The 13,583-nt window shown below is 44.3% G+C and overlaps 1 protein-coding gene across 5 annotated transcripts in view; it reads right to left on the bottom strand.

Annotated features, from left to right (window-relative positions):
• The window catches only part of HECW1 (HECT, C2 and WW domain containing E3 ubiquitin protein ligase 1), a 979,761-nt gene that overhangs the window by 700,249 nt on the left and 265,929 nt on the right, over positions 1-13,583 (bottom strand). The window lies entirely within an intron of this gene.

Here is a 13,583-nt window from a genome sequence, read left to right on the forward strand (position 1 = left end):
CCGATGCATTCCTGTCTAGTAGTTTAGGTAAACATTCCTCCAGCTACCGTGCAAAGGGGCCAGGCCTCGCTGTCCTCATGCAAGTAATTCATAGCCCCGTTACCATGGAATATTCCTACCCCCTCGCATCTAGTGTAGACACTTAGACGCTTGTACACGCACTAACAGTCAGTATAGTCAGTATAGAATAAGATTCTATCCTAAGAGACCTCTCCTTTTGGATAACACAGTTCTTTAAACATAGGATATTAGATATGATTAGGGATTAGGTTGACATAACCCCAGACTTCTGTCTCCACACGTAGAGCTAAATGTCAAGTCCCCTTCACCCTCTAGTTGCACGTCAATCACACGTCATGCGGCTGCGTGCGCATCTTTGCCAAACATTTCTGCTGACATTTCAGGATTCTTTTATGGATCCACCCACTTGTGACATCATGTTTAATGACGTTTCTTGAATTACGCCCTCTATTAGCTACGTATGCACCTTTTATCAGCTGTTACGCCTCTTGCATCTGTTTCACTGTAATGTATTTTCTATAAAACTGCCTACCTGTCAATAATATATGCTTCCTTCCTTCCTGAACTTTCGTGGTGATGGAACAGAAGGCCCACAATTCGAATTGTCTTCCTTTGTATTGGAATAAAGCCCTTTTTAAAACCTCTAATACCACGGATTCTGCCTCTTATATTTACTGAGTTATTCTTAATAGACTTTACCGCATAAAAAATAGTACCGGTAACAAAATATTTACCACATAAATTGGCGCCCGAATAGGGACACTTTCTCATCTCACGCGCCGGCGGTGCGTTGCAGGCCCGGTCTCCTGCCACAGCTGAACGGACAACTACGCGTACCCGCAGGATTTCCTGTATCTCCCTCCGGCCGAGCGGGGGTGACTGAGGCTGCGATCAACACCCAGACGAGGCGGTGAGAAGTGCGAAGTATCCCGACCAGAGCCTAGCTGAGAGAGCAAGATCCGAGGTATACAGAGTCCCGCCAGGTTCCGAAGTTCCGAGTCCAGTCGAGTCGAGTCCAGTCCGGTCCAGTTTCAGTTCCGTTCCGAGGCCTTCCGTTCCGAGCTACCCGGTGAGTACCATTACCGGGGAGGCACTTTACGTGCACATAGTCTGTGCCGGTCAAGACGGGTTTGGGTACACAAGTTCGGTCTGCACTGTTTCAGCAGTGTATCTGTACTGTTTAGCAGTATATATAGTATGTTTTGCATATAAATAAGTATTATCTAGTGTCAGTATAATGTCAGTAACTAGTTTTCTATTAGTTATCATTGTTCGTAAAAGTGTTAAGCGTTAAATGTTTTAAATACGTTCTATATATTGTGGTATGAATGACTGTTCATTATTGTGTTTCTTTGTATGAAGTGTGTTCTAGTAATAAGGTCTAAAAAATGCCGCTCTTTTCGAAACTAAGACAGATCAAAACTAGAAAAGGTGTACTCGAAGAAGCTGTTCCCATTCCACCTAGGGACACTCCAGGATACTTTATGTATCATAAGCATGGTCTAGATGCCGTATTATTTCTTGATTTATGGGTGGATTACACCAAAGAATTACCAGAGAGTCAGAGATGGCCCGCAGCAGGGACTTGGGATGCAGATTGCATCATGAGAGTAGAAGAAGAATTATGGAAAAAGAAAGCCAGACAGTCACAGAAAGATGCCATTGAATTATGGCGTAAAGAATCATATAGACGTACAGAAAAAGCACTCAGACAGGAAGAGAAAGGTAGAGAGAATTCAAATAAAGCTCGAGAAAATCTATTACTTGAGGAAGGTACCCGAGTAAACTCAGAACAAGTAGACAGACAAAGAAACGCCCTTATGAATGGTATGTATCCACTTCTGGCCGAAGGGTTACCTAAGGCTACTCCGGAAATACCAAAAGACTTGCCACCTCCATTGTTTCCGATAAAAGCATATCCCAAATCACATCCCAAAACAGCAAAGGACGTTTTCCTTTCCTCCTATCTAGATGACGCAGCTCCAGAGTATGCTAATGCCATACCACCCACATCGCTTGCCGATGGTGTTCAACACCAAGAGCATACGTCTGTACCCCCGCAACTACAAACTCCTACACAAGTTCCAACAGGCCCGTCCGTCTCTACAGTTTTTCCCGCATCTACAATCTCTGTCTCACCTTCAACAAATCCTTTCACGTCCAGCACCCCAGACGGTGCTACAGGAGGTACGACAGACATTTTTTCTACACCACCCAGAGGAAATAAATTTTCCCTTAGAGAATTAGCACACCAACGTACGCCCAAACTAGCAACTCCCGACATGCTTAAGGAACTTCTAGTAGATTGTAGATATGATCCTGTGCCCGGTAAACGGGACGAAATGCTGCTGTCATCATTACGTATTCGACGAGCTGCAATATATTTAACGAAGCTACCAGGAATGACTACACATTTAGAAAATATGTATCACTTTGTCCAGTCAGGGCGAAGTCCTGAAAGTATTAACAGAGCCATGGAGTACCAGAAAGCGGAGGTACAAGGACAACTGTTACGTTTCCTCATAAACTGTGTAATCAGAAATCAAGACCGGCCTGGGGTAAATCCGGAAGAAATGCAAAAACTTGTCACTTGGGGCCAGAATATATCAGAAGGGAGACATGATAAACAGTTATGTATAGTCGCTATGTACCGAAAGATCCGCAAAGAAGTAGAACGAATACACGAAGAAAGATTAGAGGTAGACGCCGCTGACCTAAACAGAGAGGAGGAGGAGCAAGAGTCAGAGCAAGTAGAAACGATAGCTTATGTAGGTAGAGGAAAACCCCATAATAATACCAGAGGTTTTAATGATCCGGTACGTCCAATACGTCCAGAATATAATAGACATTTTCCAAACCCTATGCTAAATACAAAATCCCCTGAACACTTATTCCAAGCCGCTGATAAATTACTCCGAGATCGAAGGGGGTACCACATGCTCGATTCCATGGACGAACAAGAATTAGCCAGGTCAGCAGTACAATGGGCTGACAGTCCCGGCGAATACAATGATGATGTACTTACACACACGTTTCTGAATCTAGACCCATATGAACAGCGTTTAGCTAGTATATACATGATTCAACACCTCCTTATATTATATAAAAGCCAACACACCGATCCAGGACCCTTACCTGACATATTGACAGAACTACTCACGAATATATGGAGAGGGTCAGGTACTGATTTGATTAAGGAAATTCTAGAATCCCGAAACCAATATTTAAATTTCGTATGCCCGGAACACGTTCCAGTTCCCATAATGGGAAGAAAAATGTATCACATAGATAGACAGAACCCGTTACGCGAAGTGCACCCAATTAGAGGTGCCGGTGATAATTTTACACGCGTATTTGTGTACACACCTATAACTAAATTAGAATTATTAGAAATGAAGAAAGTAGTACCCAGCCATGACAAGGACCCAGCAGGTTTCCACCGTGAGATAAAAGACATGTTACTCATGGGAGAGTATACCTACCCCGACATTATGAAAATATTAAAAGTCCTATTACCCGCCGGTGTTTATGAAAAACTCAAAGAAAAAGAATGGGAGGTGGGAGACCAAAAGATAGATTGGACCGCATTAGAAAACGAAGAAAAAGCCCGAGCTGCAGGAGCAGGGCTTGGGGAAAAGACTACAGCACTAGCAGGATTACTAATACAGGTACTGCCACGTTTACTAACTACGAAAAAGGAAGACTGGGGTGCAATCACAGCCTGTAAACAAAAGCCAGACGAAGACACTAGTGATTTCTATTCCCGATTTGAAAAATGTTTTGGTATAAATAGTGGCATAAAAGCCAGTAGTGAGTCATACCCACATTTGTTTGTGACAAAATTAGTTGAAAATTCTCTGCTACAAGTTAAGAATAGAGTATTGAAATTCGAAAGTACCTGGCAAGGTAATACCCCATCACAGATGCTACAGATGTTACAATATCATCACAATAGAATTAGAGAAGAACAAGAACACGAACAAAGACGTATGAAAGATACAAAAATGAAAATGCTTGTTGCACAGTCAGTTCCAGCCGATAGTCATCAAAAGGGTGATTCCGCAGGTCCTACGAAAGGGACATGCAACTATTGTAAACAACCAGGTCATTATATACACGATTGTCCAGTCCTGAAACATAATATTGCTACAGGTAGAACACATGAGAGACCATGTCCACCTAGACAGGATCAGAACCAACAACAAATCCCTCAGCATGCACAACCTAGGTTAGCTCTGCAACAGCTAGCTCCGCAACAGGCAGCTCCACAACAAATAGTAGCACCACCACAAGCGCAGCCTATTGCTGCAACACAAGCGACAACACAACAGATGTATCAGTATGCACAAGCAGATTATCCCGATTATCAGCGATACTCATGAGATAGCCTAGAGAGGGAAGTTGGCTTACCCCTTATTGAGGTTCCTGTAGACCAAGAGGGACCTTATGTACATAGTGAACTATTAGGGGAAGACAGAAAGTTTTTACTTGATACAGGGGCAAGCAGAACAACTATAAGACGTAGTGAAGTTCCAGGGGCACCCCTCTCAGGCTCACAGAATATTTCCCTTGGATTCTCAGGAAAACCCATAATTAATGACGTAACACAACCTCTTCCACTTACAGTCGGTCCATTGACACATACTACAGATTTATTGCTCACTAAATCATGTCCAGAAAACTTGTTAGGCATAAAAACATTGAAAGCTCTAGGAGCTATAATATGTTGTTCTCCGGAAGGAGTACGACTATTTTTACGTGATTTTAAAGGTCACTATGTATCCAGAGACATGGATCACCGACTGCAGAATTTACCTACACATTTATGGACACAAGGCCCCACTGATGTTGGTTGCATGAATATTACACCATATCGTGTCACACTAAAAACAGGTGTAATACTACCACGAATACGACAATACAAGTTACCACCCGATGCTGTTGTGGCTTTACTGCAAATCATTGACGAGCTCATTGCACAAGGAGTGGTTGTCGAAACTGACTCCAATGTATGTAATTCTCCGATAATTCCGATTCTTAAAAGAACGGATCCAAAAGCTCCACCAGTATATCGATTAGTTATTGATCTGCGCGAATTAAATAAATGTATTGTGCCACAATACCCCGTGGTCCCAGATATCTCTTCATTACTAACAGCTATTGACTCAGAAGCAACGTTTTTCACTGTAATTGATCTCAAGAATGCTTTCTTTAGTGTCCCAATCGATCCGGAAAGTCAATATTTGTTCGGATTCAGTTTAAATGGACGAAGTTTTAAATTCACACGCGCACCTCAAGGATTTACAGAAAGCCCCAGCATCTATAGCCAAGCACTGAAACGAGAACTTGACAGTATCCACATGCCAGTTAACACTGCCTTGCTTCAATATGTCGATGATCTGCTGATCACCGCCCGAAGCGAACATGAATGTGAAAAAGCGTCACTGACGGTTTTGAAATTTCTGGCTGACAAGGGGCACAAGGTGTCCCCTTCTAAGCTGCAATTCTGTGTCCAGCGAGTTGTTTACCTTGGGCACTCGCTGTCCAAGGAGGGAAGGCAGCTTACATCCGACCGCATCCAGTTAATCGCTAACATGCCACCACCCAAGACACAAAAGGAGGTACGGGCTTTTATAGGCCTCACTTCATACTGTAGGCAGTGGATCCCTCAATATGCATTTCTAGCAAAACCACTCATCCAGTTGACAACACAGGAGGCAGCCGCATCGACTGTCCTCCCTTGGACTCAAGAACATACACACGCCTTTGAAAGCTTAAAGAAAGCTTTATGCCAAGCACCTGTTTTAGCAACACCATGTTACAGCAAACAGTTTACACTCTTTGTTACAGAACGCGAAGGTACTGCTTTGTCAGTACTCACTCAGGAACAAGCAGGATCACACAAACCATGTGCTTATTTCTCTAGTACATTAGATCCAGTAGCTCAGGCTCTTCCTGCGTGCCTGAAATCGGTGGCAGCAACAGCTTTAGCAATCAGACAAAGCGATGCCATAGTGTTAGGACATCAATTGACAGTACAAGTACCACATGCAGTAGAGGTTCTTTTGAATCGCACACAAACACAACACTTGACTATAGCGAGACTCACAGGTTACGAACTGACATTGTTTCAGCCACACATAGAAATCAGACGTTGCAATACGTTAAATCCTGCCACACTGTTACCAGTGGGCGGAACAGATCCATTGGCACATGATTGTGTCGAAGTCATTACTATCACGACGAAACCCAGACAAGACCTGACAGATATCCCTTTGTCAGATCCGGACTTGACATTGTATGTAGATGGGTCATGTATGAGAACAAGTACAGGAGAGTTAATGGCCGCTTACGCAGTCACAACAGACACTGAAGTCATTGAAACAAATCGTATTAACACTTTGTCAGCTCAAGCAGCTGAGCTCATCGCTCTGACACAAGCCTGTATTCAAGCCAAAAATAAGAAAGTCAACATATACACAGATTCACGTTATGCATTCGGAGTCGTCCATGACTTCGGCGTACTGTGGCGAGAGAGAGGTTATTTAACTTCTCACGGTGCCCACATCCAGCACGGACCCCTCATTCAAACCCTATTAGACGCGATTCATCTACCTATTGCAATATCGATTATGAAATGCAAAGCCCATACAAAAGTTACCGATATCATTTCTCAGGGTAATGACCTAGCTGACAGAACAGCTAAACAGACTGCTCAGAATCAGATTCTCACAACTGACATGACAAAGACAATAGTTCCGACACCAACACATTGCATGACAGTTAAGGATCCCGCCCTTGATGTAATTGACATACAGACACATGCTACACCAGAAGAAATAAAGAAATGGACTGAATTAGGAGGGATCCAAACAGATCAGGGATGGATGACGAAGGAAAAATCTATATGGTTTCTTCCCGACTCAATGGTCCAAGTCATCATTAACACAATACATAGTCCAGCGCACCTAGGAGAAAAAGCTATGCTAGACAGCATTCAACACATTTGGTTCAACAAGCACTTGCGAGCAGCCGCTAAACAAAAAGTTCGTACCTGTATGATATGTTGTCAGTTTAATCCAGGTAAAAGCATCCCCGTAGAGCAGGGTGGATTTCAAACTCCCGATCACGCTTTTGAAGTCCTCCAGATGGATTATATCCAGATGGAACGATGTCGAGGATTCAAATATGTTCTCGTAGTTGTTTGTGCTCTTTCCCGTTGGACAGAAGCATACCCGGTTTCAGATTACACTGCCCCGACTACTGCCAAACAGTTAGTTCGAGAATTCTTCCCACGGTACGGTTTACCACGTGTTGTCTACTCAGATAACGGCCAGCCGTTCTCATCCGAACTAATGAAACACGTTTCCCTTCTATTAGGCTATCAATGGAAATTTCACTGTGTCCGACATCCCGAGGCAGCAGGTCTTGTGGAACGCCATAATCAAACTCTGAAAATTAGATTGTCCAAAATATGTAGAGAAAAAGGAGTCGATTGGATAGTAGCCTTACCAGTTGCGCTCTTTTACATGAGAATGGTAGCACATTCTCGAACAGGGCTATCCCCGTATGAGGTGATCTTCGGTAGACCACCAAATATGTGGGGGACGCCTATACCTCGTAAAATCACTGACGTTGACTGTAATATGCTGACAGATTACCTGGCTTCCTTGATGTCTGCACTACAATCTTGTCGTTCACAGGTATCCGCAGCTTTTCCCGACAATACTGAGGTGAAGCCCCATGACGTGGTTCCTGGTGACCTGGTGCTGGTCAGGAACTTTGACCGGAAGACCCAACTGGATCCTAGGTGGAAGTCACCGAAGTTGGTTCTACTCACCACAAGGACAGCCGTGAAAATCGAGGGAAGGAAAGGGTGGTTGCACTCGAGTCATATCAAGAAATTTTATGGACTACCATCCAATGTAGATACTCAACCCTGTATTCCCTCACGGACAGACTCAAAGCTCCCCTTGGTTGAATTAACCAAACCAGAACTTTATAAACTAAAATTGAGGTCTAGTAAGTCAGACAATTTGATTGTTTAAGTCCTCTCCAAGGTGAATCGGTTGAATTTGTCTCTGACATGTATCCTCTAGACCGGAATAGAGAAAGAAATCAGCGAATGCAGCTGAAAAAGCATGCGTATTGTAAATCATTTCGTAGTCACTGCACAGTAACATTATTAATTTTGTTTTTCCTTAGTCTTCTGATCATCATTGTCAGCATCCTATTGCACATGTATTACCCTATTCTTAAACATGCTTACAATATAACTGCAGAACATTCTTTTAGTGAATTTCCTCCGCATGAGTTGTCCTATAGATTTGCGCTGCGCAACAACACATTCATTAGTATGTTACATCATTCCCATCAAACCAGCAATGCCACAAATTGTTGGATATGTGGCCGACTCCCTCCCTATCAGAACTATAAGGGAGTTTTGCCCCTCTTTCCCTATCCGTTTACACACAATGGCTCCTGTGAAGCATGGTTTAGTTTGATTAATACCCTAGATTCAAATTCCGCAGTTTATCAAGACAACTGGGTATGGGGAAACCTGAACCTAGTTTTGCTTAAAGTCTGCTACCCTAACAAGGAGGGACTTCCCAAAAGAACAGGAACTGATCTAGAAAATGAAGTATATGGATTAGGTAACTTTACACTTAACCTCATGATCCTGAACGTTGAATCTGAAGCTACACCAATCTTGCCCGCCATGTCAGTATTCCCAGTAAAAGGGGAATTATGTATAAGAAAGAATGGTTCCATACACATGGGTCATAGTAAATGCACCACTGTAATAAAATTCAGTGATCAAGGCAAGTCTACATTTAGAGCTTCCCATCATTCCTACTTCATATGTGGCCAGACCGCATATATATGTCTACCTTTAGATTGGGATGGTACCTGTTACATAGCATTCCTTCTGCCACCTGTTTTCCTAGCTCCTCCTGATTATCATAGAAATACCCATTTAGTACACAATAGACAACAGAGAGATCTCCCAATTGTCGATTACACTGAAACAGCATGGGAAAAATACACAGATTTTAATAAAGGTTTCTTTCCCTATATAGGTACAGTCACTAATAGTAAGCTGATACGTAGATTAACCAGAACCCTTGAAGCAGTAGTGAACGAGACTATTTCCGCCTTAGGCAATTTAACAGAAGAGCAGTCTGCTATGCGGATTGTTGTGCTTCAAAATCGTCTTGTCCTTGACGTCATCCTGGCCGATAGGGGCGGAGCTTGTAGGGTCATCGGATCAAGTTGTTGCATTTTCATACCAGAAAATTCGCCGTCAGTATATAAGGCCATAACTCGCCTTCATAAGATTGTAAGCCAGATACACCAGAGTCCAGGCACCTGGACTTGGTCCGGTTGGTTCTGGGGCGTGTTGTCAGCCTGGGGATGGAGAATATTATCCTTCCTAGGTGTTGGCCTTCTCATACTATTCAGTTGCTGCTTATGTCTACAATGTGGGCCAGCGATTTGTGGTCTGTGTGCCACCTCGTGTATCCCACATCCAAGTTTTCGTTCGAGATCCCGGAAGAAGAAAGAAGAACAAATGATGCTATATGAACAGATCGATGGATTGATGAAGATCGATATCTCCTGAGGGTCCGAAGGGGACAAGGAGGGAATGAGGAAATATGAATTTTGTGATCAGTTATGTCCCCTATCGTAGACCCCAACGGCTCCATGTGCATGCTATAAGTACATGTATGTTCCCTCCTGCTCCAGTTTTGAAGACGCAAATATATGTGCGTCCACCGTCAACATGTTCTCTTCCAGATCCGCCATGAATGGGTCAGATATTCCATTCCTAAGTATGAAAGGCCACCGACTTTATGTGGTTCACTTTCCACATTTCACAGATTCAGGCGAGTAGGCCCGAATTCTGTCATCAAGCCTTTTCCTGCCTTCTGCCTCTGAAAGCTCCAGTCTGAGCCTGCATCTGTGACCATGAACTTTGTCTCACTCCTTGCGCGGCTAATGGTGCCTGATCCAGCCTGTCGCCTGCCAAAAACTGTATTTCACCTTCGAGATTATCTCCTTCGCTCCTCATCCGATGCATTCCTGTCTAGTAGTTTAGGTAAACATTCCTCCAGCTACCGTGCAAAGGGGCCAGGCCTCGCTGTCCTCATGCAAGTAATTCATAGCCCCGTTACCATGGAATATTCCTACCCCCTCGCATCTAGTGTAGACACTTAGACGCTTGTACACGCACTAACAGTCAGTATAGTCAGTATAGAATAAGATTCTATCCTAAGAGACCTCTCCTTTTGGATAACACAGTTCTTTAAACATAGGATATTAGATATGATTAGGGATTAGGTTGACATAACCCCAGACTTCTGTCTCCACACGTAGAGCTAAATGTCAAGTCCCCTTCACCCTCTAGTTGCACGTCAATCACACGTCATGCGGCTGCGTGCGCATCTTTGCCAAACATTTCTGCTGACATTTCAGGATTCTTTTATGGATCCACCCACTTGTGACATCATGTTTAATGACGTTTCTTGAATTACGCCCTCTATTAGCTACGTATGCACCTTTTATCAGCTGTTACGCCTCTTGCATCTGTTTCACTGTAATGTATTTTCTATAAAACTGCCTACCTGTCAATAATATATGCTTCCTTCCTTCCTGAACTTTCGTGGTGATGGAACAGAAGGCCCACAATTCGAATTGTCTTCCTTTGTATTGGAATAAAGCCCTTTTTAAAACCTCTAATACCACGGATTCTGCCTCTTATATTTACTGAGTTATTCTTAATAGACTTTACCGCATAAAAAATAGTACCGGTAACGAAATATTTACCACAGTGGGGTCAAAGGAAAATGGGTGCTAAACAATTGGTGGGCGCGAGGGTCCATTCGGACAAAGTAGAAGTGATGGAAGGGAAAGAGGAAAAAGGGGACGACACACATCACAAAAAACTACCCTATATGGGCTTGGCTATGCCTTTGGGGTCACACCTATCTGATAAATCGAGAAACAGGATTTGGAGGCATGAATACGTGGATGTCTTTAAACTATTACATACGGAGATCCAGGCAAAAGAAAGGTCAAAGGAAGAACAGTAGGAGCTAACGAGGACTCCCAAGGTGCCAATCAACATGGAGAGATGGATCTCAGCTTTTCTCATATGTGCCGGTATTTATTGTGAAAAAGCACCTAGACAGGGCCATATCCTAATTAGAATATATGGACATCATCCTGAAGGCACAGATGAATTTCAGAGGGTTTACTTGGTTGAGCTATGATGAGGAGTTCAGGGCTAGAAACAGCATTAACCCTGGTAAGGCATGGGACCAGGAACTGTGGATGCAATGGATGTCATCCACTCAGTGATCAGCATCTACACATACAGCCAGAGGCCTGACAGTGGCCTACTGGTCCTTTCCGGCGCGTTTTGCCCAGACTGGGGTAGGAGGGGCTAATGTTAGTGCAGGTCCACCACCTAATCAGGGGGGTGGAATTTCAACATGGGTTTCTGTTCAAGACATCCCTGCAAATTTAAGCATGAGTGCTCCAAGTGTGGGGGGCGGCACCCGCTCACACAGTGTTTTACCTTCGCCACGCCGGCTGAACAATGGAAGGCCACTAAGGGCAGGGGACAGTCAGGGCCAAAGGGCTCCTACCCCAGATAGGATCGAGGCCATGGTCCCGTGGCACTCGATGTATCCTGACAGAGAGGCTGCGTTAAAAATTCAATGGGAATTTACTGAAGGTTTTCGGGTGGGCAGAGAATTTGAAGTCGGCCACAGCATTGCCAGCAGTGGTAGCAGCAAAATTGAGAAAGGAAATTGAGGAAGGAAGGATAGCGGGCCCATTTGAGAGCTGGCGGGTGGAGCACCTGATTATATCGCCTCTAGGGGTGGTTCCTAAGAAAGATCCCGGGAAGTAGATGATAATCCACCGCTTATCCTGGCCCGAAGGGAGGTCCGTCGATGACTTCATTGCAGAGGAGGATTCAAGGCTGCTGTGTGCTTTAGTAGATGATGCGATCGGCCTAGTGAGGTTGTGTGGGCAGGGGCGGAAATGGCTAAATGTGATGTGAAATCGGCCTTTCGCTTACTGCCTATACACCCTGCGGATTTCTCGTTGTTGGGGATGCAGTTTGAGGGGGCCATCTATGTAGACAAAGTCTTGCCGATTGGCTGCGCGATCTCTTGCGCATTGTTCGAGATGTTCAGCACTTTCTTACAGTGGGTTTTCGTGAAGAGTAGTGGTCACCGGGAATTGTCTCATTACCTGGATGACTTTTTATTCATTGGAAAAGGAAACTCCGGAGATTGCGGGAAAGCGCTACAACATTTTCAGGTTTTGATGCAGGGCTTTGGGGTTCCCCTAGCGCCGGAAAAAACAGCTGGGCCCAGCTTCAGATTGACATACCTGGGCATTGAGTTGGACTCTTTCAGTGGATGGACAAGTTGCCCGCTGGAAAGGTGACTGACATACAGGCCTTCCTGCTATGAGTGATTGGGGAAAATAAGATTGACTTGCAAATGGTTCAATAGCTTATGGGATTTCTGAATTTTGCTTGCCGGATGGTCAGAGCTGGGAGAACATTTTGCCGGCGGCTCGGCATGGCCATGTCATGGGCGGTGTTACCACACCACAGAGTCAGGATTTCGATTTGAGTCAGGGGCAGATTTGAGGGTATGGCAGACATTTTTTACAGAGTTTAATGGAGTGGCCTTGGACTTTGTGGAAGACAGGACGATCTGACAGGTTCAAACTTTCTCTGAAGCAGCAGGGGCCTCTGGTTTTGGTGTTTTCTTGGATAGGCGATGATGCGCCGAGCAATGGCCGGGCCACTGGTTGAAACAAGTGAGGAGCATAGTGTTCCTGAATTTTTACCGTTGATGGTTGCATTGGCAGTGTGGAGCCCAGAGTTTCAGAATAGGTCGGTGCTGTTCCTTGTAGACAACATGACGTGGCGGAGATAGTGAACAAACAGAAAACAAAGGATTTGAGGGTTTTGTGATTGCTGCTGAGTTTTATGCTAAAGGTCTACAACTGAATAAAGTATTTCATGCAAAGCATGTTCTAGGGGCAAGTAATGACATTGCAGATGTTTTGTCTCATTCGCAGTGGCGGCGAATTCGATGGCTGGCACCTGGAGCGGATGCATGCAAGACAGAGCTGCCGAATGGCATCTGGGCCTGGGGGAAGTGAGAGTGATAGGCCTGTTTAAGAAGTCTATAGCAGAATCAACAAGGCGCAGCTACAGGCCGGCTTGGACTGAATTTGGATCTCTAATGGGATGGACCATTGATGCGTGGAAAAGGTCACGACAAGACACTGAGCAGGGAGTTATACGTTTTGTTCTAAGTTGTATTGATAAGCGTTTGTTGCAGACAGCAATAGCAGGAAAACTGGCACGGAACTGATTTTACAGTAAATTATACTTGGGTTTTGACCCTGTAAAAGATGAGATATTGAGTAAGATGTTAAAAGGTTGGGGACGCGAACGAAGGGAGGGGATGGGGGCTCCAAGGGAGGTCATTACATTTGATTTGCTGCAGAGTTTGCTCTGGGTTTTGCCC

The sequence above is a fragment of the Triturus cristatus genome, chromosome 5_2, assembly GCF_964204655.1.
Source record: "Triturus cristatus chromosome 5_2, aTriCri1.1, whole genome shotgun sequence".
NCBI lineage: Eukaryota > Metazoa > Chordata > Amphibia > Caudata > Salamandridae > Triturus > Triturus cristatus.